This window comes from Bos grunniens, chromosome 3 (genome assembly GCF_055505025.1).
Source record: "Bos grunniens cultivar Pamir isolate PY7600 chromosome 3, Bosgru_T2T1.0, whole genome shotgun sequence".
Classification (NCBI taxonomy): domain Eukaryota; kingdom Metazoa; phylum Chordata; class Mammalia; order Artiodactyla; family Bovidae; genus Bos; species Bos grunniens.
Window position 1 is genome coordinate 40,404,960 of NC_141167.1, and position 26,257 is coordinate 40,431,216.

Genomic DNA, 26,257 nt, shown 5'->3' on the forward strand with positions numbered 1-26,257 from the left:
CAATTCATATTGCTTTTAAAAAACATATAGGTTCAACTTTTAACTAATAATAATGTTTGCTACATTAGAACCATTGAAAAACAAATACCATCAATGGAAATGTATCCATTTGTAATACAAATAAACGCTTTTGAATCAATTTAGATTTATCAAGTTCTTTCTTTGCTTCCTTGACATATTGTTCATGGATTTATCTGAAACTTAACTCCCAATTAAAACATTATTCTTATGAGAAAATGTAAACTTCATTATAACCATTACCTTAAAAGACATAATTTCTAATAACACGTGATACTTTTGTATCCTCCTGCCTATATATTGTTTATTGAAGTGTAATTGATTTACAATATTATATTAATTTCAGGTATACAACATAGGGATTTACAATTTTATAGATTATACTCCATTTAAAGTTATCATAAAATGTTGGCTATGTTTCATCTCCTATGCAATATATCCTTGTAGCTTATTTATTTTATACACAGTAGTTTGTATCTCTTAATTGCATACCTCTGTCTTGTCCCTCCCCCACCCTCTCCCCACTGATTGTTCCCTATATTTGTGAACCTGCTTCTGTTTTGTTATATTCAGTTTGCTTTATTTTTTAGATTTCACAAATAAGTGATAACATACAATATTTGTCTTTCTCTGTCTTATTTATTTTATTCAGCATAATACCCTCCAGATGCATCCATGTTGGTACAAATAGCAAAATTTCAAATTCTTTTTTATGGCTGAGTAGTATTCCATTGTATATATACACCACTTTTTCTTTAACCATTCATCTTTTGATGGACCCTTAGCTTCCATAACTTGACTATTGTAAATAATGCTATAAACATTGGGATACATGTTTACTATTTTGGATTAATATATTCAGTATTCTAAAATACATATCTAAGGATAGCACTGCAGATCTGTTTTTATTTTTTTGAGGAACCTTCATACTATTTTCTATAGTGATTACAATAATTTACATTCCCACAAATAATGAACAAGGGGTCATAGAATAAATGACCATTCTTCAGTCATTCAGCATTTGAAGCAAATTGGAAAGGTAAAAAATCTATATTAAGTGGGTGCCTCATGAGCTGAGTGAAAATAAAAAAAACTCATCATTTTGAAGCGTTGCTCTCTCTTATTCTACATAAAAACAATGAGCAATTTCTTGCACAGGTTGTGACGAGTGACAAAAAGTGTTTTTTTATACAATAACTGGCGGATGACCAGCTCAGTGGTTGGGCCGAGAAGCTCCAAAGCACTTCCCAAAGCCAAACTTGCACCAAGAAAAGGTCATGTTTACTGTTTGGTGGTCTGCTGCCAGTCTGGTCCACTACAGGTTTCTGAATCCCAGCGAAAATGTTACGTCTGAGAAGTATGCTCAGCAAATAGATGAGGTGTGCTGAAAACTGCAATACCTACAAGCCAGTATCGGTCAACAGAATGAGCCCAGTTCTTCTGATGACGTTGTACAACCAGTACTTCAAAAGTTGAACAAATTGGGCTATGAAGTTTTGCCTCACGTGCCATATTCACCTGACCTCTCAGCAACCACCACTTCTTCAAGCATCTCAACAACTTTTTCAGGGAAAACTCTTCCATAACCAGCAGGAGGCAGAAAATGCTTTCCACGTGTTCGTCAAATCCTGAAGCACGGATTTTACCCTACAGGAATAAAACTTAGTTCTCTCTGGCAAAAACTTAATTCTCTCTGTGTTGATTGTAATGACTCCTATTTTGACTAATAAAGAAGTGTTTAAGCCTAATAATAATGACTTAAAATTTACAGTCTGAAATCACAATTACTTTTCTACCAACCTAGTATTTTAAAAGTCTATTTTGTCTGATATAAGTAGTGTTACCTGGCTTCCTTTTGATTTCCATTTGCATGGAAAGTTTTTCATTCCCTTACTTTTAGTTCATTTGTGTTTTAGATCTGAAGTAAGTCTCTTATAGGTAGCATATGTGTGGGTCTTGTTTTAGTATCCATTTAGACGTTCTTTTTTTTTTTTTGATTGGAGCATTTAGACCATTTATATATAAAGTAATTATTGATAGGTATGAACTTACTTCCATTTTATTCATTATTTTGGTTGTTTTTGTAGTTCTTTTTTGTTCCTTTCTTTGTCATTTGTTCTCTTGTGATTTGATGATTGTCAGTGGTACATTTAGATTCCTGTCGAGTGTTGGGTGTATATCTATTATAGACTTTTGATTTGTGGTTACCATGATGTTTACACACAGCCATATATATATATATATATAAATTTTAAGTTGAGATTTCTTAATTTCAAATGCATTTTAACAGCACTGCATTTTTACTCTCCTTCCCTCACAATTACTGATTTGACATCATATTTTACATGTAATTTTCTTGTGTATCCCTTAACTGTGTAGCCCACCAGGCTCTCTGTCCATGAATTCTCCAGGCAAGACTACTGGAGAAGGTTGCCATGCCCTCCTCCAGGGGATCTTCCCAACCCAGGGATTAAACACAGGTCTACCGCATTGCAGACAGATTGTTTACTGTCTGAGCCACCAGGGAAGCCCATCCCTTAACTGTTTTTGGTAGATATAGATGATATACCTTGACTGTATATTTGCCTTTATCAATGTGTTTTTCTGTCCTAATTTTTATGTTTCCAGTTGTAACCATATCCTGTGGTTAGTGCCAGCCCACTGGCAGGCAGAACTCAGTCCTGAGGTCTCTGGCTGCAGGGTCCTTGGGTCTCAGAGCTGTTATCAGACCCCTTGTGTGTGAGGCCGATACCTGGTACGACTGGCTGTGGGGTCCAGGGTGTCAAGAAGCTTGTGTTGTCTTCCTGGTGAGTAGGGCCTGACCCTGTGGTGGCTAGAGAGACCCGAGGTTTCTCAGAGCTGATGCTGGTCTGCTAGAGGGCAGGGCTGGGGCCCATCGTGTCCCCGGGATGGTACCAGCCTCCTGGGGACTGGGCTGTGTCCTGTCACAGCTGGCTGAGGGGTGGCAGTTGTCCTAGGGCTGGTAGCTACCTGCTGGTGCGTGGGGCTGAAGCCCAGGTGGTTCTGGTGGTGGTGCGTGCCCACTGGGAGTGGAGCTGGGTCCCACGGTCTCTGGCTGTGGGCCCTGGGGGGTTGCAGTTCTAGTTCCTATACATGGTTGTAGGGGCCATGCTTTGAGCCCTCTGGTGGACAAGGCCATGCCCAGGAACTGCTCTAGGTAAATGGGATTTTAAGGCAGCCTGCCTGTGGTGGGTAGGGCTATGTCCCTTCCCAGCTAGTTGCTCTAGGAGAAGCATTCCAGTCCTGGGGCTTATAGGCTGTTGGGCAGGGGCCAGACTGTTTCCTCAAGGAGAATGAGCTAGAGGAAGGATCCCACAATGGCGCTTTCCAGCACCAGTGTGCACGTGGCAGAATGAGTGCTCCACAATGGCTGCTGTCAGGGTCTGTGTCCCTGTGATGAACTCCAGTTGCCTCCTGCCTCTCTGGGAAACTGTCCAAGATCAGCAGGTGAGTCTGACGCAAGTTCTTCCCAATTATCCCTTCTGCCCTGAATCCTAGAGCATGTGAGATTTTATGTGTACTCTCTAAAAATGGAGTCTCTATTTCCCACAATCCTCTGACTCTCCCAAAAGTAAGCCCTGCTGGGCTTCAAAGCTGAACATTCTCAAGGTTGCCTTCCTGGTGCAGGACCCCTATGTTAGGGAACACGGTGTGAAGGTTAAACCGCTCATGCCTTGGAGGCGAGGCTCTGGAGTTGTAATTATCCTCCTGATTGTAGGTTAGCCACCTGGGGCATGAGTGTTGACTATATTGCAGTTCTGCCCTACCTGTCCGCCCAATTCTGCCTTCCTGTCTTGTTGTTTCTTCTTTATATCTTCTGTTGTAGATCATCTATTCTGGTAGATCCCAGTCTTTCTCATCAATAATTGCTCTGTAAATAGTCATAATTTTGGTATGTCCAAAAGAGGAGGTGAGCTCAGGCTCTTCCTATCATAGCATTTTCAGGGTCTTCCTATTACAGCATTTTGGCCAAACCTCTAATGTATTATTTTTACTTCTTTTATTGAAAATTTTTGTAAATTTAAATAATATTTAAAATTCTCTTTCTATCCATATTAGTCAGTATCCTGACTCAACTCTATGAGAAATGAGTTCTACCCTTTTCTTTAAGTTCCTCCCCTCTCTCCCACTTTTTATCTTCTGTCAATTACACTTTCACATTAGTTGCTTTTTAGCAACAAATTCATTTCTTGTCTGAAGGCTGACTCTAAATATTAAAAATGGATACTATTTTCATATTTATACCTATGTAAATATTATTTTCCCATTGGTTCAAGATGTGTGCTAGAATTACATCTTTGTTTACATGGTCACTATGTGATCTCTTGGCCACTTAAAAGTGAATATACTTATTGAAAATATTTGATAAACTCTGTTTTCTTATACTATTATATTATTTTGCTATATATTTTAAACAAGATTGTTGTACGTATTTTGTTCTTCCTGGAATTTTAACTGCTATTGTTTTCTCTTTCGTTAAAAAAAAAGTCCTTACCAGATTCTCAAATTGTCTTGCCCTCTCAATCATATCATCTAAAGCATGGAGTCTCAGTTTTTCCTCCAAAGAACTTTCTTCCAAAGACCTCCTTCCTCCTCTAGTGTGGCCTGACTTTTTCTACATCTGCTGGCTTTGCTCATCCTAGAACTTCTCTTTACTACTATGTAGAAGAGATCCCGTGGTTCAGTTGCCTATCACCTTCATCAATTCTTTTTGGAAGAAAACCCCAAGTTTTAAATGGGCATATTGCCACCTGATGTAAAACACATTTCCTAGGATTCTTCAGTTTGGTTTGACTGTATGGCAGTTCTGGCCATGAGATGGAACCAGAAGTGTAGTGTAGGACTCTTCGCAACACTTTTTAAGGAAACTGATTCTGCAGACTTTTTGCCTTCTGCATTTTCTCCTTGCACTATAACTATGACATCTGGCATTCTGCTCTCCATCTTGCATCATTATATGACCTTGGATGTGGGAGCAGAATGCTTAGGCAGTGGAACAGAAAGAGAAATCCATAGGTCCAAAATGAAAATATGTAGATATCACGTCAGTTCTACATTGCCTGTCTTATATGAGAAAGTAATACCTCTCTATCCTGTTTAAATTGCTCTTATTTTTTGTCTGTTACATGCAGCAAACCTAATTCTATTTGATATGGATTCACAGTTTCCAGTATCCCATGTCTTCTTCTTACTTGCTTTTCTGAGTATAGTTCTACAATATCTTGTAGCATTGATTGTTTTATAGCCACTTTCTAAACATTTCTATGTTTAGAGAATTTCCTACTTTATGAATCTTGATAGGACAAAAAAAGACCACTTTATTCACTTCATTTTATAAGAGCTGAAAATGCCAGATAATTGCAGCAAAGTCATAAATGTTTGCTAGAACATTGTAGTTAATTGCATCCAGAAGGTGGAAGAATAAAGAATGTAAAAAGGCACAACCCAATTCTTAAAGAAGCCTTGCTCTAAGAGAAACATACATCACTTTTCATTCACATTCTATTGACAGAGGCCAGTCATATGGATCACCTAGAGAAAAGAGTGGCTGAGAAAGGCAGTTTTTATAAAAAGATGCTAAAAAGAAATACCATAAATTCTGGAAGTTTGTTGGCCATCTATGCCATAATTCATAACATTAAATATTTTAATATTGTAAAGCATTGCCTTATCTTTTTTACATTCCTGTGTGTTTATGAGGATGTGAACTTACAGTAGATATTCTTGGCCAATCTTTCAATTGGGATCTCATGCATTTTCTCATTAGTATCTATAAGCTGTCTATATCAATGTACATTTATTCTTACCTGTCATGTTTTTGAAAATTTGTCCCCCAGTTTGTTATTAGTGTCTTAATTATAAATATATTTATATATTTATGATCAGATATAATTATGATTGCTTTTGGTTTATAATATAAACATCATGTCAAATCTTTCAATTTGCAAATTTTATTATTCCTTGTTTTTAAGTTGAGAGTGTTCTATTTCTTCCTCAGAGATCAAAAAGCTATACATTAAATGTTCCTGTGGATTTTTATTTATGGGTTTTTAAAAGTTTCTGGTGCACAGCATTATAATTTGACATCTGTAAACAGAGTGATCACCACCATACACCTACTTATCATCCAACACTATGCAGTGGCCCTTCACCCATTTCAGCTCCTCCCAACTCCCTTCCCCTCAGCTAAACACTCATCTGATCTCTCTAACTATGAGTTTGTTTATTTTGTCCTTTTCTAACTTCTTTTTTTAAAAGACCCTGCCTGTGAGTGAAATCATACTACATTTATCTTTCTCCATCTGACTTATTTCACTTAGCATAATACCTTCAAGATGCATCATGTTGTCATGATGACAGGATTGTGTCCCCTTTAATGTCTGAGTAATATTCTATTGTGTATATATTGCATCTTTTTTATTCATTCATCTGTCAGTGGACACTTAGGTTGCTTCCATATCTTGGCTGTTGTAAATAACACTGCAATGAACACAGGGGTGCATATAACTTTTGAATTAATGGTTTTGTGTTCTTTAGATAAATACCCAGAAGATAAGTTCTTTAGATAAATACCTGGATCATATGGTACTTCTATTCTTAATATTTTGAGGACTAATTCATAGTATTTTCCATAGTGACTGCCCCAATTTATAGTCCCACCAGTAGTGTACAAGTGTTCTTTTTCTCCATATCCTCTCCAACATTTATTATTTTTTCTTTTCAATACCAACATTTATTATTTTTTCTTTTCAATAATAGCCATTCTAAGAGGTGTGAGGTGATATCTCATTGTGGTTTCAATTTGCATTTTCCTAATAATTAATGATGTTGAGCATCTTTTCATGTACTTTTTGACCAACAATATGCTTTCTTTTTTAAAAATATATCTATTTAGAACCTCTGCTTATTGTTTTAATCAAGTTGTTTTTTTCTGCTATTGAGTTGCATGAGTTCTTTATATATTTGGGGCATTAACCCTTTATTGGAAATATAATTTGCAAATATAGTCTCTCATTCAGTAGTTGGTCTTTTAATTTTGTGATTTCCTCTGCTATGCAAAGGCTTTTCAGTTTGATATACTCTCATTGGTTTACTTTTGCTTTTGTTTCCCTTTACTTTGGATTTAGATCCATAAAAATACCACCAAGACCAAGGTCAGTAAGGTTATTACTGATATTTTCTTCTAGAAATTTTATGACTTCAAGTCCTACATTCAAGTCTTTGATCCATTTTGAATGAACTTTTGTGCATGGTATAAAATAATGATATTGCCGGGGTCCAGCCCCAGCAGGATCCAGGTGTACCCTCAGGATGACGGCTTCGGCGATAAGGATAGCAAAGTGGAGAGCAGGGTTTGATCTTCCTTGACAAACACAGAAAGCCAATAAAGCTCCTGTGTTCCAAAGAGTCATCCTGAAAGAAGAACAGAGAGAGAAAAGGAGGGAAAAGGAAAAAAAGAACAACACGAGGAGACCAAGCTTCGGTGAGCAAGGCCCATAACTTTATTTTCAAAAGGAACTTTTATACTTTGACTTGTACATAGAGGGAAATGAAAGATGCAAAGTCATACAGAGTCAGCCCAAACATTACATCTGTTTTGTCTTTATCAAAACCAGGATTTTTCTTTTTCTTTTTCTTTAAACCTCAATGTTATTTTAATTTGGATTGATTTGATTTTAGCCAGATTTCCAAACAAGGCTAATTTCAAACTTCCTAAATTCTTCAAAGAATATATTGCCACAAGGAAAACAGTAAACTGAGTAATGAAAATGAAATGCAGTAGAAATTAATAATGCAGTAGAAGTTAAAGTCTTCTATGGACAAGACTGATAAATCATTTTGATACCGTGAATCATAAGTAACTGTTAATGAAAATCAGAGTATCAGACCTGGTCATCCTGTGATTTCTTTTTCTTTTCATTTAAAAGAGGAATCTTATCTTATAATAAATTGAACCAATATAAAAAAAAAAAAACAGGATTTTTTCTGCATACCTTTCCCATAAACAATGTTGTGTACAATATCTTCTGGCCTTGGAGGCCTGTGGACATTTTATGACCCTTTTTTGATAAAGGCTGATCAGCCAGAAAACTTATTTTCTCTTAAAGTGTTTTTTCCTCTATTTTTCCCAGCCTCAGAAAATACTAAATAAAGTTACATTCTCACAGAGCAAAGGTGCAGTGGGTCACAACAAAGAGAGAACCAATTAGCTCAAAGGTCTGATGTGGTTAATTCCAAGGCTGCTACTTGTTTTTCCTACATTCCAACTATGTTAACCAATGCACTCCCAGGCGCACAATGGATAAGGGATATGGGAACTTGGCAGCAAGCATTGGCCCAGTAATGAAGCCCTTTTCCAATACTATCTATTCTAATAATTTTTTATCCCTTAAAAGACTCTATGCTCATTAGGACTTTTAGAATGTTTTGGCTTCCCGTGCCTCTCAAGGTTGGGGAGTTGTGAACAGTCATATGTGTTAATTGCAAGAGTATGGAAAAACCTGTCAGGCAAGCTAGAATGCCAACAGAGGGGTTAAAATAGAAATATTCTTTTCATGCCCAGGAGACTTATTAACTAAAGCCCTAAGTTGACTTTTTTCAGAGAAAGGTGGTCGGGGATAGCTCCCTGTTAATGACAGAAGAGTTGGTGAAAGGCACAAAATAATAAGACAGACAGATTCTGGTTTTGGGGTGGATGCTCGAGCAGATTCAGGAGATCCCTTGAGGCCTGATCCGCCTTTGCCTGTCAGGTCTCTTCCACATGACCTTTGTCATGGGTGGGATCTCCCGTGGTGGCTCCCGGCATGATATAGCTCCATTTTTTCACATGGATATCCAGTTTCTAAACGTTTATTGAGAAAAGTGTCCTTTCTTCATTGTGTGTTCTTTACTCATTTGTTGTAAATTAATTATTCATATATCTGTGGGAATATTTCTGGGCTCTTATTCTGTTTCTTTAATCTATGTGCCTGTTTTGTGCCAGTACCATACTGTTGTGCGCCAGTACCATACTGTTTTGCTTACTATTGCTTTGTAGTATGGTTGGAAATTAGGAAGTGTGATCTTTCTGGCATTGTTCTTTTTCCTCAGGGTTGTTTTGATTATTCAGGATCTTTTCTAATCCCATATAAAATTTCAGAATTATTTCTTTCATTTCTAAGAAATAGGGGTTGCATTAAATCCATCAATAGCTTTGGATAATAAATATATTTTAGCAAGATTAATTCTTCTAAACCATGAACATTTATTAGTGTCTTCTTTAATTTCCTTCATAATTTCTTACAGTTTCCATTGTTCAGTTCAGTCACTCAGTCATGTCCAACTCTTTGAGACCCCATGAATTGCAGCACGCCAGGCCTCCCTGTCCATCACCAACTCCCGGAGTTCACTCAGACTCATGTCCATCGAGTCAGTGATGCCATCCAGCCATCTGCCCCCAATCCCTCCCAGCATCAGAGACTTTTCCAATGAGTCAACTCTTCGCATGAGGTGGCCAGAGTACTGGAGTTTCAGCTTTAGCATCACTCCTTCCAAAGAGCACTCAGGACTGATCTTCAGAATGGACTGGTTGGATCTCCTTGTAGTCCAAGGGACTCAAGAGTCTTCTCCAACACCACAGTTCAAAAGCATCAATTCTTCAGTGCTCAGCTTTCTTTACAGTCCAACTCTCACATCCGTACACGACCACTGGAAAAACCATAGCCTTGACTAGATGGACCTTTGTTGGCAAAGTAATGTCTCTGCTTTTCAATATTCTATCTAGGTTGGTCATAACTTTCCTTCCAAGGAGTAAGCGTCTTTTAATTTCATGGCTGCAGTCACCATCTGCAGTGATTTGGGAGCCCAAAAAAATAAAGTCTGACACTGTTTTCACTGTTTCCCCATCTGTTTCCCAGTATACAGGTCTTTAAATTCCTTGGTCAAATTTATGCCTCAATATTATATTCTTTTTGATGCAGTTATAGGGGAGTTTCATTATTTTATCTTTCAGCTCACTGACCCATTCTTCTACCTCATCCAGTCTGTTGCTGAATTCCTCTAGTGTATTTTTCAGTTGAGTTATAATGTCTTTTTGGTATACTCTTATATTTTCTATCTCTTCTTTGAAGTTCTCACTATGTTCATCCATTCTTCTCCTGAGTTCTGTGAACATGTTTATGACAATTACTTTTTTAAAAATTTTTATTGGAGTATAGTCGCTTTACAGTGTTGTGTTAGTTTCTACTGTATAACCAAGTGAATCAGCTATGCACACATATATATTTATTTCCTCTTTTTTGGATTTCCTTCCCATGTAGGTCACCACAGAACACTGAGTGGAGTTCCCTGTGCTATATGTTAGGTTCTTATTAGTTATCTATTTTATACATAATATAAATCATGTGCATATGTTAATCCCAATTTCTCAATTCATATAACAATTGCTTTAGACTCTTTATTAAGTTGATTTTTACCTCCACTTTGTTAGTTCTTTTTCTGAGGTATTGTCTTGTTCTTTTGATTGAAATGTATTCTCTGTGTCCTCATTTTACCTAAACCTCTGTGTTTATTTCTATGTATTGAGTAAATCACCATCTCTTCCAGTCTTAAAGGAGTGACCTTATTTAGGAAATGTTCTGTGGGGCTCAAAAGTGCAATTATTATGTCTGGCCATTAGAGCCAAGCACTTCCGATGTCCCTTGCTTGGGCTGGATTCACCCTTCATTTGTGGTGACCACAGCTGATACTGCAGTGCCCTGGCATACAGGGCTGGCCCCTGGACTGACTGTGGGACCTCGTCACAGCAGCTGTTGTGCAGCAGTGGGTGGGGCTATTCTGTGAACCAGCTGAAGGTCCTGGATGTGTCTGTGCCATACTGGTGAGTGGTGTTGGTTCCAAGCCAAGCTTCAAGGCCTGTCAGTTCAGTTCAGTTCAGTCTCTCAGTCCTCTCTGACTCTGTGACCCTGTGAACTGCAGCATGCCAGGCCTCCCTGTCCATCACCAACTCCCAGAGTTTACTCAAACTCATGTCCATTGAGTCGGTAATGACATCCAACCATCTCATCCTCTGTCGTCCCCTTCTCCTCCTGCCTTCAATCTTTCCTAGCATCAGGGTCTTTTCAAATGAGTCAGTTCTTCACATCAGGTAGCCAAAGTATTGGAGTTTCAGCGTCAGCATCAGTCCTTCCAATGAGTATTCAGGACTGATTTTCTTTAGGGTGGACTAGTTGGATCCCCTTGCTGTCCAAGGGAGTCTCAAGAGTCTTCTCCAACAGCACAGTTCAAGAGCATCAGTTCTTCGGCACTCAGCTTTCTTCATAGTCCAACTCTCACATTCATACATGACTACTGGAAAAACCATTGCTTTGACTAGACAGACCTTTGTTGGCAAAGTAATGTCTCTGGTTTTTAATATGCTGTCTAGGTTGGTCATAACTTTTCTTCCAAGGAGCAAGCATCTTTTGATTTCATGGCTTCAGTCACCATATGCAGTGATTTTGGAGGTCCCCAAAATAAAGTCTGTCACTGTTTTCATTGTTTCCCCATCTATTTGCCATGAAGTGATGGGACCAGATGCCATGATCTTAGTTTTCTGAATGTTGAGCTTTAGACCAACTTTTTCACTCTCCTCTTTCACTTTTATCAAGAGACTCTTTAGTTCTTCACTTTCTGCCATTAGTGGTGTCATCTGCATATCTGAGGTTATTGATATTTCTCCTGGGAATCTTGATTCCAGCTTGTGCTTCATCCAGCCCAGCATTTCTCATGATGTATTCTGCATATAAGTTGAATAAGCAGGGTGACAATGTACAACCTTTATGTATTCCTTTCTCAATTTGGAACTAGTCTGTTATTTCATGTCCAGTTCTAACTGTTGCTTCTTGATCTGTATACAGATTTCTCAGGAGGCAGGTCAGGTGGTCTGGTATTTCCATCTCTTTCAGAATTTTCCACAGTTTGTTGTGATCCACACAATCAAAGGCTTTGACATAGTCAATAAAGCAGAAGTAGATGTTTTTCTGGAACACTCTTGCTTCTTTGGTGATCCAGCCGATGTTGGCAATTTGATCTCTGGTTCCTCTGCCTTTTCTAAATCCAGCTTGAACATCTGGAAGTTCACGCTTCATGTACTGTTGAAGCCTGGCTTGGAGAATTTTGAGCATTACTTTGCTAGCGTGTGAGATGAGTGCAGTTGTGTGGTAGTTTGAGTATTCTTTGGGATTGCAATGAAAACTGACCTCAGTGACTACTGCGGTGCACTGGTAGCTGCCCTATTGCTCCAGACTGTGACACTTGGTCAAGGATCAGGGTTGGGTAGGGCTCTCTGGAGGGCAGGCCTACAGGCACTAATAGTGTATCAGTCACCAGGGGGCATCCCACTTGGTTTCTGCCTCTCTGGCAGGTGCTTTAAGGTTAGTAAGTGGGTGCCCTTCACCTAGGTTTCATGCATCTTTTAATCTGGTGTTTTTACACTGGTTTCAGGTTAAATGAATCTGCACAAGACCTTTAAGAAGGGGTTTTTCATTTCCTGCGGTTCTATAGCTTCACTGGATGTATTCCCCACTGGTTTTCAAAGTCAAGTGTTTTGGGATTCATCTTTTCTGTACAGGATTTAGGGCTTGAGATGCCTGATGTGGAGCTCAAATCTGTCACTCATTAGGGAAAAGATCCATACCTTTGTGATCCTCCTATATGTGGATCTCTGTGGCTGGAATGTGCCTTTTCCCTTGGAAGATTGTAGCTCCATCTCTGTCTCTCTGGATGCTGTCCTTCTACCCTTTGCTGTGGAGACTCTGTTCATCCATTTTTGGGAATTATTTCATAAGTAGCTATAGATATATTGCATCTGTGGGAGGAGGGAAAATTGAACTTCCTATTCCACCATCTTATACTCTCTATCTCAGTGGTTTTTAAAATAATTAAACTTAGTTTCAGTTTAATTTATTTTAATACATAACATGTAGTAGGAATATCAGTTGTTTTTTTTTTTTCAGAGTATTCAATTTCTATAACACCCTTAGCTTCCTATTGGGCTTCCCTCATGGCTCAGATGGTAAAGAATCCACCTGCAATGCAGGAGACCTGAGTTTCTTTATATATTAAGTTTTTATATATACCTATGTTGGCTTCCAGGCTTTAAATCTATTCAATTGATTTTGTATCTATTTTGAATCAGTACTCTACTGCTTTTACTTATTTCACCTTAATTGTTAGTGAGCAGTTTTCACAAACAGCTTTATTTTTCAGCAACTGCTTAGTTATTCTTGTCACTTCCCTTTTCCAGAACTTTTCTAGAATTATTTGGATAAGTTCTTTAAGAGTACAGTTTTTGTTAAAATTTTATAAAATCCACAAGATCATTTGGTTAAAAAAAACATTGCTGAAATGCTTTATCTGTCAAGGAGAGAAATCTAAGTAAATGAGTAAGATTTTCCAAAATCCGAAACATTTGCTATGACATTTTCTCCCTCTTCAAATTCTCTATTAAGCACTTATTTCTAAACTTCATTTGCAAACAGTCTCCAAAATGGACATGACTGGCAGGCAGAGTTCACTGTCGTATAACTGAGGAAACAAGAAATCTGTGCTGCTTCAGTCCCATGGGCCAGTTCTCACTATCTCTACAGACTTGTGTTAGTAAACATTAAATGCAATCATTCTTCCCTTAGTCAGAGAGGATAAGGTTTTCTCTTTGGCCAGCTTATGTTTATAAGTTGGAATAAGAAGATTTTATCATGAGGATTCAGCCTTTTAAATACAGTTTGAAAGAGGAATAAATCTTAAAGCCATTAACTCATAAACAAATACCAGACATAAGTAACACACTGAAATAACATAAAAAACAAGTGAAATTAGTGTGGTTTCAAAACCCAGGACCTAAGTAAGAAAATAAGTGAAAGATTGTGGAGAAACTAAAACATGTAATCAACTTTTAGCCCAGTGACAAAGAACTAACTTTTTCTTTTAACGTGGCACTATCTTTTCCAACTTCCCAGGGGAAGCACATTGCTTTGGTTTACCTCTCTGATACAGAGTAGGACCTCCAATATCTTCCACTTGCTTCTTCCTCCCATGATTGCTATCATTTCATGGGACAGGGATCCAATGAAGGGGTGAAATGCCAGATATATTCATTTGAGACCAAGGACTAAGTTAAAGCTGGAATTAAGATTGCCAGGAGAAATACAAGCAACACCAGATATGCAGATGATACCACTCTAATAGCAGAAAGCAAAGCGGAACTAAAGAGCCTCTTGTTGAGGGTGAAAGAGGAGAGTGAAAAAGTTTATTTAAAACTCAGTATTTAAAAAAAATAAGATCATGGCATCTGGTCCCATCACTTCATTGCAAATAGAAGGGGAAAAGGTAGAAGCGGTGACAGGTTTCCTCTTCTTGAGCTCTAAAATCACTGCATTTGAAATTAGAAGACAGTGCTTCTTAGAAGGAAAGCTGTGACAAACCTAGTCAGCATATTAAAAAGCAAAGACATCACTTTGCCAACAAAGGTTCATATAGTCAAAGCTATGGTTTTTCCAGTAGTCATGTATGGATGTGAGAGTTGGACTATCAAGAAAGCTGAGTGCCGAAGAATTAATACTTTCTTATAGTGGTGTTGGAGAAGACGCTTGAAAGTCCCTTGGACAGCAAGGAGATCAAACCAGTCAATCCTAAAGGAAATCAACCCTGAATATTCATTGGAAGGACTGATTTTGAAGCTGAAGCTCCAATACTTTGGCCACTTGATGTAAAGAGCTGACTCATTGGAAAAGACCTTGATGCTGGGGAAAACTGAAGGCAGAAGAAGAGGGCAAGAGAGGATGAGATGGTTAGATGGCGTCATCGATTCGGTGGACATGAACTTGGGCAAATTCTGGGAGATGGTGAGGGACAGGGAGGCCTGGCATGCTGCAGCCCATGGAGTCACAAAGAGTCAGACAGGACTTGGCAGCTGAACAACAATACTAAGGAAATGGCCATAGAAATGAATTCAGGTTCCATTGGACCTTCTATGAGGTGAATTCAGATTGGAATTCAGCTTCAGACCATCTGTTCCCATAACAGTGGTATGATTTATAGGCAGCCATGAACAGGGTAGGTTTGAAGCCCAAATCTGATAGTGCTCCATCCTACCATCCAAGATACTCAATTTGGATATTTCTTTCCTGAGTTAATAGTCACAAAGACTGCAAGTCCTTTTGGGGGAAAGAGATGCACAGTAGGCACATGCTATGTTATAGTAGGATCCTTACCTATTTCTTCTTACTTTAGTCTGATTCTCTTTGTTCAAGGGTTCTGGGTCTCAAAGATCACTGAGGTGTAAATGGATAAGAGGACATGACCCTATAGCACAATGGCTCATATAAAGCCTCTGTTTACCAGATCTAATATATTTGGGGTTATACGAATCAAGACTTTGGTGGGTCACCTGGTAAAATTGTTTCTGTGAACCTATGATTAATTAAAGAGCTTCTTGATGAGGGTGAAGGAGGAGAGTGAAAGAGCCGGCTTAAAATTAAATATTAAAAACACTAAGATCACGGCATCTGGCTCATTACTTCATGACAAATAGAGGGGGGAAAAGTGGAAGTAGTGACAGATTTCCTCTTCTTGGGTTCTAAAATGACTGCAGATGGTGACTGCAGCCATGAAATCAGAAGACGTTTGCTTCTTGGCAGGAAAGCTATGACAAACTTTGATAGCGTGTTGAAAAGCAGAGACATTACTGCCGACAAAAGTCCATATAGTCAAGGCTACGGTCTTCCCAATGGTCACGTATGGTTGTGAGAGATGGACTGTAAAGAAGGCAGAGCACCAAACAATTGATGCCTTTGAACTGTGGTGTTGGAGAAGACTTCTGAGAGTTCCTTAGCTGGGTGACTGAACAACAACAGCAATGATTAATTAACCTTATCTGAGCTGTTCTTTTAACAGTTTCTCTAAAAGGGACTACTGAGCCCACATCACTCTCTATTTTAATGACCATGTTTCCTTTGCCATATGAGCTTGGGTAATCTGGGTTCTATTTTCTCTCATAGTCAGAATTCTTTTAGTTGCAACAGACTGACACAAAGTTTGAAAAAACATAAGCAAAACAGTGTACTGATGTACTTCATGTTCTCAAGAAACTGAGAAAGGCTGAAAGCAACTAGAAGTTGTGTCTTAATGTTTCTATGAACCAGTCAAGCAACTCTGCTTGTCTCCAACTGTTACATACATTCTCTCCCATGGCAGACTCATGGTGAGGAACATGCCTCACTCATGGTTGTCAATGCCTCTAGATTCACTTCTTAACATCTTGGGGATGTAACAGTATTACCTTCCTCACCACAATTTGGAAAAAGTCCTAGGAAAGGGCTCTGAATGTTTCAGCTCGAAACACTGAAGCCGAGAAGAATTGAGAACCAAGCTGCCTGGTTTTGGACCCTAAAACAACCATTCACTTACTAGTTGTAACACGTGGGGGGAAGACACTTAATCTCTCTATACGGAAGTACATTTATCTTCAGAAAAGTAGCTATCTCCTAGGGTTATTGTGAAGATTAAATGAGTTAATTTGTGTAAAGCACCTAGGACAGTGCCCAGTGTCCAAGCATGAGTTGTGTGCCCACCCCATTGGCCAGGGAGAAGGTCTGTTGCCAGAGTGCCCCGGTAGAACACTTGTGACTGCTGAGGCAGTCTGGACACAGAAAGCCTGTCTTCCTTCACCCATTTGTAAGTGTCTGCACAGCTGCCTAACAATCAGGACAGAGCCTTAGCTTTCAGGTGGGAAAAGAAAGGGCAGAAAAGATGTAGCTATTTGTTGCTATTCAGTCCAGTCGTGTCCAACTCTTTATGACCCCAGGGACTGCAGCACACCAGGTTTCCCTGTCCTTCTATGTAGCCATAGTTCCTAAGCAAAAGGAAAAAAAGTTCATGTATCCCATACAATCTTGGAAGCAGGAAGAAATGGAGGAAAATGGCTAGACTTGCCACTAAGGACCAGGCTCTGCCACAATGTGCCAGGAACAGTATGAGAGCGAAAGATTAACATATAGATACAGCAAGCTGGAGGAGAAATACATGGTGTGTACAGCAAAGATAGGCCTCCTATAACATAAATGACATATAACATTTATGCTGTGCTGTGCTTAGTTGCTCAGTCATGTCTGACTCTTTACGACCCTATGGACCACAGCCCACCAGGCTCCTCTGTCCATGGGATTCTCCAGGCATGAATTCTGGAATGGGTTGCCATGCTCTTCTTCGGGGATCAAACCCACATCTCTTACCTCTCCTGCATTGGCAGAGGAGTTCTTTACCACTAGTGCAACCTGGGAAGACATATATATATACACACACATACATACATACATACATACATGAATGACATATAAAATAAAATGGGGCTGGAAGCAAGTGCTGGAAGTATTAATATGACTGCAGGTATACACAGCAGCCTCATCGAATGATCAGCATGGCTCACTGCCTGTCCTCAAATCTAATGGAGTAGCAACTCTTCCACAACTGGAGAGGATTTTATAGGTGGGTGGATAAAGGCTGAGGACATTTTTTTGCACAAATGTTTAAAATACACGTATGTTCAAATCCATCTTTTCTCTGATCACATGCATCAATCTCTCTTCAACATTTGGGATTAATGTATAGCTTCCTTTTCTTCTAGTAATTTTTAAATAATTATTACTTTTAAAATTTAAATTTCAACATTTTAGAGCACTTGTAGGTTTACAGAAAAATTTGGCAGAAGGTACATAGCTTTCCCATATGCCCCCACTTCTACACCCACAACTTCCTCTTAATCAGTGTCCCCTACAAGAGTGGTACAGTTGTTACAGTTAATAAACCTACCTCAACTCATGATTATCAGGTAAAATCTATAGTTTGTGTTAGGATTCACTCTTGATATTGCATGTTCTCTGAGTTTGCATGAATTTACAATGACATGTACCCATCATTATAAAATTTTACAGAGTAGTTTCACTGCCCTAAAAAATCCTCTTCCTATCCATGAACAGGGACTTTCTCTACATCTACTTAGTTCTTTCTTGATATCTCTCATCAGAGTTTTGTAGTTTTCCTCACATTTGTCTTGTACATATTTTGTTAATTTTTTATCTATTTCATTTTTCCTAATGTAAATGCTATTGTGTTTTTTTCAAATTCCACTTGTTCATTGCTGATATATAGGAAAGTAATTTTTTTATATATATAATAGCATTATGTCCTATAACTTTGTTTCATTTGCTTATTAGTTCCAGAAGTTTTTTTGATCAATTCTTTTGGGTTTTCTACTTAGATGATCCTATTATTTGCAGGAAAAAACAGTTCTACTTCTTCCTTTGCAACCAGCATGTCTCTTCTTGTCTTGTGGCACTAGCCAGCATTTCCAGTGTGATTCTGAAAAGTAATGGTGAGAAGGAACATCCTTTTCTTGTTTCTGATCTTAGTGGGAAAGCTTTATCTTACCAATAAGTATGATGTTAACTGGGTTTTTGTAGCTATTGTTTATCAAGTTGATGAAATTATTCTCTATTCCTAGTTTACTGAGAGTTTTTATCATGAATGATATTGAATTTTTTCAAAAACTTTTTCTGTATCTATTGCTATGATCAGACTTCCCAAGTGGTGCAGTAGTAAAGAATCTGCCTGGCAACACAGGAGATGCAAGAGACATGGGTTTGACCCCTGCATTTGAACCCTGCATCAAGAAGATCCCCTGGAGTAAGAAATGGCAACCCACATCAGTATTCGTGCCTGGAAAATTCCATGGACAGAGACGCCTGGCAGGCTACAGCCCATGGGGTCACAAAGAGTCAGACATGACTGAGTACAAGCACATTTGATATGATCATGTGGTTCTTTTTCTTTAGTCTGTTAATATGATGGATTACTTTATTTGGTTGAATGTTAGATCAGCTCTGTACACCCGGCATAACTTTCACTTGGTCATGGTATATAATTCTTATTATATATTGTTGGAGTTGATTTGCTAATATTTTGGTGAGAATTTCTGCATCTATATTCATGATGGAAAGTGAAAGTGAAAGTCTCTCAGTTGTATTCGGCTCTTTGTGACCCCATGAAGTATATAGTCCATGGAATTCTCCAGGTCAGAATACTGTAGTGGGTAGCTTTTCCCTTCTCCAGGGGATCTTCCCAACCCAGTAGTCGAACCTGGGGCTACTGCATTACAGGCAGATTCTTTACCAGCTGAAATACAAGGGAAGCCCAAGGATACTGGTGTGGGTAGTCTATCCCTTCTCCAGGGGATTTTCCCGATCCAGGAATCAAACCAGGTACTCCTGCATTGCAGGCAGATTCTTTACCAACTGAAGTATGAGGGAAGCCCATAGCTCAGGATATCTTCCCCTGGTTGCTCAGTTGGTAAAGAATCTGCCTGCAGTTCAGGAGACCCAGGTTCAATCCCTGGGTTGGGAAGATTCCCTGGAGAAGGAAATGGCAAACTATTCCGGTGTCCTTGCCTGGAAAATCCCATGGACAGAGGAGCCTGATGGGTTGCACTTCATGGGGTCACAAAGAGTCGGGCAGTACTGAGTGACTAACACTTTCACTTTCAAATTCATGATGGATGTTGGTTTATAGTTTTTTTGTAATGTTTTTGTCTGGTTTTAATACTACGGTAATGCTGGCCTCACAGAAGGAATTAGTAAGTATTTCCTCTGCTTTTATCTTCTGAAAAAGATTTTATAGAATTGGTTTAATTTCTTCTGTAAAAATTTTGGTAGAATTCACCTGTGAACCCATCTGGGCCTCTAAATTATGTTTTAGATGTCATTCAACTACTAAATATTTATTGAGCACCTACTATGAACCAACCTACTTCTTTAGTTTTCCTAGAAATTTTTTGTGATATTGAGTGTGAAATATGGATGAGTGAGTTAATTTTCAATACTGTATTATTACTGAATATCCCAACATAATATATCTAATTATTATCTCCTAATTATTATACTTTAAAAAATTTGGAATGTATTAATTCATTTACTTCATTCATTTTTAAGATTCTTCCCTTACATTCTTCCCACTTCTCAAAACAATTTGAAGTAATTTCATAAGATATAAACACACAGGACTGTGCCACATTCTTAAAATAGTTTAATTTGTTTCTGGAATCTATTCCATTCCATTAAATTTTTTCTGCCTTTAAATTAAATTCATTGATTCATTGTCATTTCATAACAGAAGACAGTGACGTTTAGTGAGAAAAACAGGTTCTGGAGGCAAAATGCCAGGGTGGAAGTCCCAATATCCCTTTAACTGGGAGCTCTCCAACCTTCAGACTTATCAACTGTGACATGCAGCATCTCAAGCCTGTTTTGGAAGGAGCCCATATATAACTAAATCCAAAAAGTAAATAGCCTTTAAAGTACATATAACTCTAGTTCATCTCTAATCAATCTAACAGTGTTATTGTGATGAATAAATGAGAAATGTATGTGAAAATACATTACAAGCTCTAAAACAACAAAAATTATTTTATCATTATACTGACATGTGGGTTTAAATTTAATTGATTTTATCACCACTTATATAAATACTAATATATATTGTTGACTTTTCATTTTTCCAATGGCATTTTCACACTCAGTTAATCTTGCAACATAAAGTACCCCATGGGAAGTTGTGAAGTGGTATTCCATTAAATATATATTACCATAGAAAGAAATCTTAAAAATATAGCATTTTCCCAAGGTCCCAAATAAGAGCATAGCTTATATATCTATTTATTATTTCTTCATTTACTTCTCCCAGAATGTTTTCATCATTTCATTTAGATTAATTTACCTTAGATAAAATAATATTTAGTTATTATTTTGAAAGAAATTTATTTTTCATTCTCTTTTCCAGTCAGGTCACCAGCATATAGTAATGTAATTTATTTGTGAGCAAACATAAACTTTGACAGGGTCCTCCATGAAGCAGAGCCTTAAATAAGAATAAAATGCTTAAGTGTGGGGAGGCATAAGAACAGAAATTGAAGAAGAAAAGGGTCAATGAAGCAAGGAAAGAGATAATGCAATCCAATGAGCCCCACTTCACGACTGGCCACCGTGGGTGGTTCTTTCAAGAAAGGCGAGGAGAAACCATACCTCTGGATGGTCTCCAAGGGGATAAAGAGAGAAAGTTACTCGCACAGATCTCTTCAGTCTCCCTTTCCCTATTTGTCAAGAATTACTCCACAGGAAAATAGTTCTCCTGCACTTCTACTTTTTTTTAAAAAACATTTACCTATTTATTTGGGTGTGCCAGGTCTAAGTTGTGGCATGAAGGATCTTTAGTTGCAACATGTGAACTCTTAGTTGTAACATGTGAGATCTAGTTCCCTGACCAGGGATCAAACTTCCTGCACTGGGAGTGCGTTCTCTTAGCCACTGGACCACTAGGGAAGCCCCCCTCTTGCACTTCTGAGTTGTATCATCCAGCCCTGAGATAGGAGCCCAGGAAGTTAAAATGCACACTACAGAGCATTACTTCCGAGTCTGGAAGTGGTGACTAGAGGCACTAACACATTGTATGGATGTGAGCGCAGGTAGGCCAGTGCTACCGCTTAATTCTGGTAAGCTTAGGGAGTTCAGTAAGGGTGGCTCAGTCTAGGAAGCCATTCAGGGAATCTGAAGAGGTATACAAGATTTGATCTGACACAGATGTGTAGTTCATACTCTAAAGTATGATGAGATGATTTGTGAATTATTTCTAATGTATCATAATTGTGTTTGATGCCCAAGGACTTTTAAAATATGTCATCCGTAGATGTAAATGCATCTGTGTTTTCTTTTGCTTCTTAAATAATTATTATCAGTATCTCATAGTAGGTTGATGGGGACTAAGAATAGAATTTGTTCTTGTAACCATTCCAGAGGAAATGACTCTGTCAGGTCTCCACTCACTATAAATGTTGACCTCAGTTTTAAATATATATCATGTAAACATCTATGTTTTGAGTATTTTTATATCATATATCTTATTAAATATAATAAGAAGCTCAATGGCATAGACTTTCTAAATCAGTTTCCTTTTCTTGGTGCCATTTAGCTGATTTAAATTTCAGTTTGTTCATCTGGATAATAATGCCTACCCTGTAAGTTTTTTGTAAGTTTTAAACAAAATATTATATGTGTAATACCTGATATGTGTGCATGCTAAGTTGCTTCAGTTGTATCCAACTCTTTGCAACCCTCTGGACTGTAACCCACCAGGCTCCTCTGTCCATGGAATTCTCCAGGCAAGAATACTGGAGTAGGCTGCCATTTCCTTCTCCAGAGGATCTTCCTGACCCAGGGATTGAAGCTGCATCTCCTGTGTCTCCTGCATTGGCAAGCAGGTTCCTTACCCCTAGGGCCACCTGGTATAAAGAACCATAATAAATTATAGGTATAATCATTACTCTTAACTTGACCATAATTAATCCCCCCTCACTTGAGCCCTTTTTAAGCCTGGGAATGTGTATGCATGGAGAAGATATCTCTAGTATTGCTTCAAAACAACCAGTCAGTATTCTGCTCCCTCTGATGTAACTCTGTTTACCCTTAGAACAGGTGTTCAAAATCTGAAATCATTTCTTGCTCATTGTAGCCCATTGACTTTATAAGCTGGCTGAAATTTTGTGTGAATTTTTAAACCTGTTAAAATTGTATGTGCAGTACTTTCTGGAAATATATTTCCTTGGGAGAAGGATTCATAGCTTCCAAAAGATTCTTAAAGGTATCTCCATCCAAAAAATATTAATAATTTCTGCCTTAGGTTCAACAACTCATCACTTTTCTAACCCACCACTTCCCCAACTCTGAACTTTACAATACGAGCTATTTGCCCCGGAAATGAAATCAAATCAGATTTTTTGGTAGCATCTGTATGCCAATTTGACATTTCGTAAAGAGTCGGACGTGACTGAGAGACGGAAATGAACTGTAGGCCGATATTCCCTTCCATTTGCCATTCTGTCTTTCCCTGACATCTCGAAACTCTTTTACTTTCATCCTCCATCTACCTTTTTTTTTTTTTTTTACTATCCTTCTGTCTCTGTATCTGGTCTTGTTTTCTCCAGATAGCCTCTGAAAGTGACTAACATTAAAATCTTTTTACTCCAACTACTTTTTCCCCAGACCATCTCTCCCTTCAGCAAGTTCATCTGCGTTTACAGCTCCTAATCTCACCTCTTTGAAGATGACTTCTGAACCTGCCCGGCAGAAATAGTCTCTCTTCCAGCTCTAATCCCCTCTAACAGTTGCCTGTTAAACCCTTTCATGTGACTTTTCTGCTGACACTTTACCTGAACAAGTCCCAGACCAGACTCTTCAATAATCCACAACCCGGTTCTTTCTTCCGTCTTCCTTGACTCTATTAACAGCATCACTTTTCCCTCTGACACTTAGGATTACAACTTTAGAGGCACCTTTTTGTCTTCACTCTAATTCCTCCATTATATCAGTCAATCGCCAAATTCTATAAAGTCTAATTCCACACTCTCTCTTGAATTCGTTCCCTCATTTCCAAGAGGAGACACATTTATTCTCATCTTTACCATTTGAATAGCAGACACTCTAGTTCTGACGCACATTTTGGTCTTACTTTGACCATTATATGAGTTTCTGTGCTGGCGCCACCCCCATCTAGCCTTTCCCTCACCAGTCTATCTCGTTGCACCTCCTAAAGCATAACTGTTTTTTTCATTTTCCTACTGGAAACCTATCAATGGCAGTTTATTACCTTTCTAAATTACACAAAAACTCATCACCTTGTCCATCACATTAGACTGAGTCATATAGCTACTACATACCTTTTCAGCTTGGGCTCTACACTCTATTCTGGCTTTGACATTTCTTAAATAAATGTGTGGAAGACACTTTGTGCTGTTTATGAGCTTTAGCCTCAAGTGGCCTTGAGTACTCCATTCTTTGTGCTTGAAAACCAAAGGTTCTCTTGAGAATAAACTCAAGCTAGCCTTCTGGAGCGGCCATGTGGAGGAGAACCATAATTCCCCACCTTATCCACAACTGACTAGACGTGTAATTGATGCCATCATGGACCATCAAGCTCCAGCTCATCCACCAGTGACTATAAGTTACAGGAGTGAGTCCAGGCAAGACTGGCCAAAGAACCCCACCCCCTCTCCCATCCCACCAAGTTGAACCCAATCCAGAATGCCAACCCACAGAACTGGGAGCTAATTGAAGCCACTGTGTTTTGGGGTGGTGTGTTAAGCAGAAAAATTAACTGATATCTCATAGGGTTGCTAGGAGTATTGAATGAGACTCTTTACATGAAATGATGTCTCACATAATAAAAGACAATTATTACTGTATTATTAGCCCATTCCACATAATCCATGAGCCAGTCTAACTTGACCATTTATTGTTACCTAAATTCATCCTATTTCTTGTCTCTGTACTTCGCTTATGAATTTTAAGTGTGGAGGAATGTACAGGCATACTTCACAGACACTGTGGATTTGGTTCCAGATCACCACAACACAGCAAATATCAAAATAAAGTGAGTTACATGAGTTTTTCAGTTTCCCAGAGCATATAAAAAATTATGTTTTCACTATACTGTAGTCTCTTCAGTTCAGTTCAGTCACTCAGTCGTGTCCAACTCTTTGCGACCCCATGAATTGCAGCATGCCAGGCCTCCCTGTCCATCACCAACTCCCAGAGTTCACTGAGACTCACGTCCACCAAGTCAGTGATGCCATCCAGCCATCTCATCCTCTGTCGTCCCCTTCTCATCCTGCCCCCAATCCCTCCCAGCATCACAGTCTTTTCCAATGAGTCAACTCTTTGCATGAGGTGGCCAAAGTACTGAAGTTTCAGCTTTAGCATCATTCCTTTCAAAGAAATCCCAGGGCTGATGTCCTTCAGAATGGACTGGTTGGATCTCCTTGCAGTCCAAGGGACTCTCAAGAGTCTTCTCCAACACCACAGTTCAAAAGCATCAATTCTTCGGCACTCAGCCTTCTTTACAGTCCAACTCTCACATCCATACATGACCACAGGAAAAACCATAGCCTTGACTAGACGGACCTTTGTTGGCAAAGTAATGTCTCTGGTTCTCAATATGCTATCTAGGTTGGTCATAACTTTCCTTCCAAGGAGTAAGCGTCTTTTAATTTCATGGCTGCAATCACCATCTGCAGTGATTTTGGAGCCCAAACAAATAAAGTCTGACACTGTTTCCACTGTTTCCCCATCTATTTCCCATGAAGTGATGGGACCGGATGCCATGATCTTCGTTTTCTGAATGTTGAGCTTTAAGCCAACTTTTTCACTCTCCACTTTCACTTTCATCAAGAGGCTTTTGAGTTCCTCTTCACTTTCTGCCATAAGGGTGGTGTCATATGCATATCTGAGGTTATTGATATTTCTCCGGGCAATCTTGATTCCAGCTTGTGTTTCTTCCAGTCCAGCCTTTCTCATGATAGGTGTGCAACATATGTATGTTTTAAAAAAGTAATATACATACCTAAATTTTAAAACAGTTTATTGCTAAAACAAAAAAGAAGCACACTAACAGATACACAGAACAAACTAGTGATTACCAGTAGGGAGAGGGAAGGGGAAAGTTAGGGGTGGGGGGAAGGGCTATTATGGGATTATATGAAATCATGTGTGTGAAACATCACAAAATTTTAAAGCACTCTAGAATGTAAAGACTTGTTCATTCAATTAAAACTCAATTAAAAAAATAAAAATACCTTATTGCTAAAAAATTCTAACCATCATTTGAGCCTTCAGCAAGTCATAGTATTGACATCACCATAATGATGATAATAATGAAAAAGTTAAAAAAATATTGCAAGACACAACATTGTAAGCAGTTATACTGTAATAAGCACCAAGAATTGATACTTTTGACCTGTGGTGTTGGAGAAGACTCTTGAGAGTCCCTTGGACTGCAAGGAGATCCAACCAGTCCATCCTAAAGGAAATCAGTCCTGAATATTCATTGGAAGCACTGATGCTGAAGCTGAAACTCCAGTACTTTGGCCACCTGATGTGAAAAACTGACTCATTTGAAAAGACCCTGATGCTGGGAAAGATTGAAGGAGGGAGGAGAAGGGGACGACACAGAGGATGAGGTGGTTGGATGGCATCACTGACTCAATGCACATGAGTTTGAGTAGGCTCTGGGAGTTGGTGATGGACAGGGAAGCCTGGTGTGCAGCAGTCCATGGGGTCACAAAGAGTAGGACATGACAGAGCAATTGAACTGAATTGAACTG

At 38.7% G+C, this 26,257-nt stretch overlaps 1 long non-coding RNA gene across 1 annotated transcript in view; it reads left to right on the plus strand.

The window, feature by feature from the left end:
* Positions 1-1,763, plus strand: part of LOC147375526 (uncharacterized) — a 141,937-nt gene extending 140,174 nt beyond the window's left edge. Inside the window, exon 4 of the long non-coding RNA XR_015160207.1 lies at positions 1,177-1,763. This is a non-coding gene — a long non-coding RNA (uncharacterized LOC147375526). The remainder of the gene's footprint in view (positions 1-1,176) is intronic.
* The last annotated feature ends 24,494 nt before the right edge of the window (positions 1,764-26,257 follow it).